The sequence below is a fragment of the Leuresthes tenuis genome, unplaced genomic scaffold (genome assembly GCF_036924035.1).
Source record: "Leuresthes tenuis unplaced genomic scaffold, fLeuTen1.0.hap1 SCAF_18, whole genome shotgun sequence".
NCBI classification, from domain to species: domain Eukaryota; kingdom Metazoa; phylum Chordata; class Actinopteri; order Atheriniformes; family Atherinopsidae; genus Leuresthes; species Leuresthes tenuis.
In genome coordinates, this window is record NW_027325372.1 from 26,956,244 (window position 1) to 26,962,731 (window position 6,488).

Sequence of the window (6,488 nt, forward strand, 5' to 3'; positions counted from 1 at the left end):
CAATACGGGATTCTCGTGGTGTTTTTGTTGCTGCCTTGTCTTTTGCACAGAGTAAAAGACAAGGCAGCCATCGAATAGGGCCCGATTGTTCCTAGTTGGTCAGCCGAGGAGCAAGGGGGGGGGGGGGCAAGCGTCTCAACCAAGCAAAGCTCACCATGGGGAAGGTGGCTATGCCAACTAGCCTGATGCCCTGCTCCCGCAGTGACGGATAATCGTACTCTGGTTTCTCTTCATAACGTACAAGTCTTTCGCCTTTTACTAAAGATTTCTGTGGAGAGCAGCACTAATGAGTTGTTTCTATTTTTGGCAGGCTTTACCTTTGCAGGTGAAGCCCTTTCTGTCTGTGCAAAAGAAATCTTCTTACTGTGCAGAGTGACTTCTCTGAGTAGAGTCGCCTTACTTGTTGCGACTGTGCCGATGTTCGAAGCTGGAGTGCAAAGTTGTTGCTTGAATGGTGCTTGCTGGAGCGTGCGGGAGTGCAAAGTTATACCATTTAAAAGGGCTGAAGAGTGCTCAGTGCAGCGGGTGGGCGACACTCTGGCCACCTTGAAAACCGAGGTTACATCCACTACCAGGGGCAGCCCAAGTTCTGCCGCAAGTGTGGTGAGCATGGGCACCTGGTTGAGGCTTGTACCAAGGTGTTATGTGGGAAGAGCAGAGAAATTGGGCAAACTTTTGGAGAGTGTCCAAATGGCAAGAAATGTAATCTCTGTGGAGAATTAAATCACCTCTTCAGAGATTGCCCTAAATCTTTTGCCAACAAATTAAAGACGGTAAAGCCACAGTCAAGCCAACAAAGAGAAGGACCAAAGGTGGCAGTTGGTGAACAAAGTGAAGAGGTTGACCCAATAAATTCAAACTTCCCGCCAAAAGCTTGGATTGGAAGTGAGGAGCAAAAAGGGGAGGGGCCTGTAGAGGCCTCACCACTCAGTGTTGAAGTCTGTGAGAATTCACAGGCAGAGGGTGGAGCTACGCTAAATGAGGAGGAAGAGCAGACAGGTGAGTCTAGTAAAGATACTCACCTCCCCGAAGGTCAACAGCCGAAGAGGACGGCATCTGAGCCTCTGATTCCCCAGTGGTATCAGAGAAGAGGGGAAGGGTTAGGTCCCTTTCAGACAGTTCTTCAGTGGAAGAACCTAGAGTCTTCCCCTCCGACTCACCAAATGAGGTCTCCTTTTTAACTTCAGCTCTGCAATCAACCCCCAGGGACTCAAAGTTAAATGCAACATTGCGTCAGAGGCCAACACCGAGAGTCCGAAAAGGAAATATAGATCACCCTACTCACTTTTCACCTAAAGAAATGAAGGAAGAGCTAGTTTCCCAAGAAATAACCTGTGTGTAATTTGTTTTGATAACTTAGAAAAACGAAAATGACATACCTACTTTCCTTTATGCTTTTAATGGTTCTCACCTTCTCAACACTAAATGTGAGAAGTGTGAAATCAAAGACAAGAGCCCAGAGTATTTTATCCTTCTTAGACTCCATAAAATCAGATGTGTTTTTAATACAAGAATGTGGACTACCTTTTTTAAAAAACCATAGACAATGGGAGGAAATGTGGCCCCATTTATCGATATGGAGTGGCTCAAATCAAAATAAAAATGATGGTGTGGTCATTCTAATTAAAAATCTGCATGTTCTGGTGAAAGGTAGTACAGTGGTGAGAGACGGACGGGCACTTTTAGCACACTTGAATTTTATGGGGCAAGACTTTAACCTCTTAAATATTTATGGTTTCAATGGAAAAAATGAAAGGTATGACCTTTTAGAAGATATACAGCTTTACATGCTAGGGCAAGTACCTTTAGTTGTAGGAGGGGATTTTAACTGTATCTTGAGCAGGAAAGATAGAAAAAGAGCAGGGGTAGATTTTAAAGTGGATAAGACTTCGATTTTACTTCAGGGCATATGCAGGGATTTTAAGCTTACTGACTGTTTTAAAACCATGCATCCCAGAGAGGAGGGCTTCACCTAGTTTAGTCATGATGGCACCAGAGCCTCTCGCATTGATTATTTCTTTACTAGAGATTGCCCACCCACTGATGTTAGAATAACCCCTGTTTTCATTTCAGACCACCTTATGCTCTCCTGCACCCTTTCACCCCCTTCTGGTGTGACGGTAGGAAGTGGTCTGTGGAAACTCAACTGTTCCCTGTTGGAGGATGAAATCATAGTCAGTCAGTACAGGGAATGTTATAAAGAGTGGCAGACCCTTCAAGACCTCTACGAAACACATGCACAATGGTGGGAAATGGTGAAGGAAACGACCCAGACTTTTTTTAAACAGCAAGGTAAACGTAAAAAAAGGAAAGAGAATAGATGTATGATGGGACTACATAAACGCTTACAGCGCTACTTTAAACTAAATCAGTGTGGCATAGACTTTAAAGAAGAAATCAAAGATGTCAAAAAGGAAATGTCAGTTTTAGCAGAAATAAAGAGTAAAGGAATTTTTGTAAGAAGCAGGGAGCAGGAAATTGAGGAAGGTGAAAAAGAAAGAAAGTTATAAATAAAAAGGAGTGTATTCAAAATCTAAAAAGAGAAGATGGGTTTTTAACAAAATCCACACAAGAGATGATTGAAACTGTACATACCTTTTATAGTAACATGTACAAAGAGAAACCAGTGCACTTGGAAACATCGGCAGAAATCTTAAAATTCGTTGACAAAACCGTAAAAGAGAATGCACACTTGACACAGAATTTTACTGCTTTAGAGTTAAAAAAATGCCTAACAGGTTTTAAGAGAAGTCGAGCTCCGGGTTTAGACGGGCTTCCTGCAGAATTCTATCTGACCTATTGGGACCTTTTATCATCAGACATTTTAGATGTTTTTAAAGATTTTGAAAAACTCGACCGACTGCCTGACAGTTTTAGAGTGGGAATAGTGACTCTACTTTATAAAAAAAATGATAAGACTGACCTAAAGAATTGGAGGCCCATCACACTTTTAAACTTTGACTGTAAACTTTTTAGCAAGGTTTTAGCGACACGGATGTCCTCTGTTTTAGAGGAGGTAATTCACCCAGACCAAGCTTGTGCCATCTCAGGGAGACAACTCACCGACAGCCTCGTACTGATTCGAGACATCATTGATTACGCTAGAGACAGAAACACCCGGCTTGTCATCTTAAATTTAGACTTTGAAAAAGCATTTGATCGGGTCTCGCATCAATATCTCTTTCAGGTGTTGCAGCCATCGAAAAGGGCCCGATTGTTCCTACTTGGTGAGCTTTGCTTGGTTGAGACGCTTGCCCCCCCCCCCCTGCTCCTCGGCTGACCAAGTAGAAACAATCTATTCGATGGCTGCCTTGTCTTTTACTCTGTGCAAAAGACAAGGCAGCCACAAACACCACGGGAACACCGTATTGAGGCTTTGTTCTGACCACTCATTCGGTGTCGCGTTTCTTTCAAGCAATTCTCCCGGTTAGCCCGCACTCGGCTCGCTCCCAGAGCCGTGTTAAAGTCCACTTCGCATTCACTCTCTTTTCTCAGCAGATTAAAAGAAAGTTTCATCTTGGGCTCCCTGAAACTTCCATCCTGCACCGCTGTTTGCTTTTTCACAAGAGCAGAGGAGAGCGCACCGTTCCCAGCGGCACTGCAGTACCGGGTCGAGGCTTGGAGTGAACGGAGCAAGCTTCTTTTTCAACTCCTATTCTTAAAAATCCATTTTATATGTTGTCCTCGTATAGAGGACATATTAAACTGATAAGAACAGATACTACACTTGATCTTAGCCAAAAGGCCGAGAAGCGATAACTGTCCACTGTTTCAGGTCCGAGGGCCCTTGCTGGCACAATGCGCACTTGTAGCAGTGTTCTTTTTATGGCCATAGGTGGCCAGAGTGTCACGTTGCACCTCCGCCCACCCGCTGCACTGAGCACTCTTCAGCCCTTTTAAATGGTATAACTTTGCACTCCCGCATGCTCCAGCAAGCACCATTCAAGCAACAACTTTGCACTCCAGCTTCGAACATCGGCACAGTCGCAACAAGTAAGGCGACTCTACTCAGAGAAGTCACTCTGCAAAGTAGCAAGATTTCTTTTGCACAGACAGAAAGGGCTTCACCCGCAAAGGTAAAGCCTGCCAATAATAGAAACAACTCATTAGTGCTGCTCTCCCCCCCCCTGCTCCTCGGCTGACCAAGTAGGAACAATCGGGCCCTATTCGATGGCTGCCTTGTCTTTTACTCTATGCAAAAGACAAGGCGGCAACAAAAACACCACGAGAATCCCGTATTGAGGCTTTGTTCTGACCGCTCATTCGGTGTCGCGTTTCTTTCAAGCAATTCTCCCGGTTAGCCGACACTCGGCTCGCTCCCATAGCCGTGTTAAATTCTACTTCGCATTCACTCTCTTTTCTCAGCAGACTCTTGTGATTTTATCTATAAAATGAATTCCTTCACTCAAACTATGTTAAAACTGCTTTGTCGTTCATATTTACCATGTCTAGAAAGATTTAAACAAAAAAAACAACGTTGTACTTTGCAGTAAAAGAAAGAGCAAATCTAAAGTTTCAGGAATCCGAGAATAAGCTTACTTTCATGAGTGCTTCACGATTTCGGATTTTGCTATAAAATGAATTCCTTCACTCAAACTAAATTAAAACTGCTAAACCGCTAATCTGTTACATGTAAGGCAGATGTCAAATTCACCGAAATAGGATCTAAGGGTATTCGGCCAATCGAGCTGTAGCAGCTTCGGTAAAAGAGTATAAGTTGAAGAGTTTGTGAATAAAGGTGTGCGCACACATAGTGAGCTGTAGGAAAATAGGCAGGGAGCAATGCCGGCTGGGGTATATGTTCTTGTATGTTGTCTGACTGTTTGATTTGAATGTGTTGTGTAAGTGTCCTGTTGAATGTTTGGGCTTTGACACTTCACTGTGGTTGTTAACTGTGTGGTGTGTCCTGAAATGTTATATGTTTGGGCTGTGTGACATGCTTAATGCTTGTCAGTAGCTACCCACTTATTCATATATAGCAACTGACAACATAAGAAGTCCGGACATACTTTGATAGTAGTTGTAGAAGTATCCTTATTGATAATAGATCACTAATTCATAGTGATAGAACAGTAGATGAACAGGTGCTTGCACATGTCTCACGAAAATAAAATGGGTGTATGATTGCTGACGGCAGAGCAATACTGCCAAACTTATGAGTTCTTGTGGCAAACTTGATTCAGTGTCTTGACGTGTATACGCTGTTTCGCTGACTTGATTGTCACAAGAAACAAAGTGTGTTTGATAAGATCCGACCATTTTATTACGGGAGGACCAGTATGTATGGATTCTGATGTGATTGATAAACCCATTCGTATCTTAAGCATAATCTAATACGTGAGACAACGCCCTGGCACACAATAAAAAAAAAAAAGAGAGAGCGGTTTTGTGTCCCCACAGTCCATAATGTAGAAAAGAGAGAAAAAAGCCTTTCTGATTTGGTGTGTGTGCTCATAGTGCAGAGTGTAGAGAAAAGAGAGAAAAGAAAGCCGTTTTGGTGTCACGGGTGTTGTGACTTACACACACACATTTCTGAATTGAGAAAAGAAATTATTTTAGAGGAAGCAGTAGAGTTTAGATCCCACATTTGTTGATAGGCATTAATTTATTTCTTCACTTCTGATGAAGTTTCAACAATAAACAACAAACTTTGTATTATGAGAAAGAACCAGACTCATTCTTCAGGAATCCGAAAATAAGAACAGGTTCGTATGCCCGAATATACACCATCAAATGCGGGAGCGGAGGTGTTCGGCTGTGAGTAGGTGTGAATCTCCAACCATAATTGCTGAAAAATGTGTTAGAAAAGGTAAGAATGCCGGTCCATACATCATCAAAAGCGGGAGAGGTGGTGTTCGGCTGCAAGTAGGTGTGAATGTCCAGCCATAATTACTCACAAATGGGTAAGAAAAGGTAGTATTGCCAGACCATACATGATCAAAACAGGGAGCGGAGGTGGTTAAGCTGCAAGAAGGTGTTAATGTCCGACTAAAGTTAGTAAAAAGCGGGTAAGAAAAGGTGCGAATGCCCGACAATGTATGATCAAAAGAGGGAGCGGAGGTTTTCGGCTGAAAGAAGGTCTGAATGTCCAACCATAATTTGTAAAAACCGGGGAAGAAAAGGCTCGAAAGCCCGACTATACAGCATCAAAAGCTGGAGCGGAGGTGTTCAGCTGCAAGAAGGTCTGAATGTCCATCAATAATTGCTAGAAAACATGAAAGAGAATTTTCGAATATCAAACCGCACATGATAATAAGCGGGAGAGGAGGTGTTCAGCTGCAAGAAGGTGTGAATGTCCACCCATAATTACTGAAAAATGGGTAAGAAAAGGTGCGAATTCCCAACCATACATCATCAAATGCACGAGTGGATGTGTTCGGCTACAAGAAGGTTTGAATGTCCGACCATAGTTTGTAAAAAGCGGGTAAGAAAAGGTTCGAATGCCCAAACATACACCATCAAAAGAGGGAGCGGAGGTGTTCCGCTGT

The 6,488-nt window shown here is 43.0% G+C and overlaps 2 non-coding genes across 2 annotated transcripts; one reads left to right on the forward strand and one right to left on the reverse strand.

Annotated features, from left to right (window-relative positions):
- The first annotated feature begins 214 nt into the window (after positions 1-214).
- Positions 215-328, forward strand: LOC140276316 (U5 spliceosomal RNA). Its single transcript, XR_011908921.1, has one exon. It is a non-coding gene; the product is annotated as a U5 spliceosomal RNA (small nuclear RNA).
- Positions 329-3,573: 3,245 nt separating this feature from the next.
- Positions 3,574-3,757, reverse strand: LOC140276091 (U2 spliceosomal RNA). Its single transcript, XR_011908777.1, has one exon. It is a non-coding gene; the product is annotated as a U2 spliceosomal RNA (small nuclear RNA).
- Positions 3,758-6,488: the final 2,731 nt, after the last annotated feature.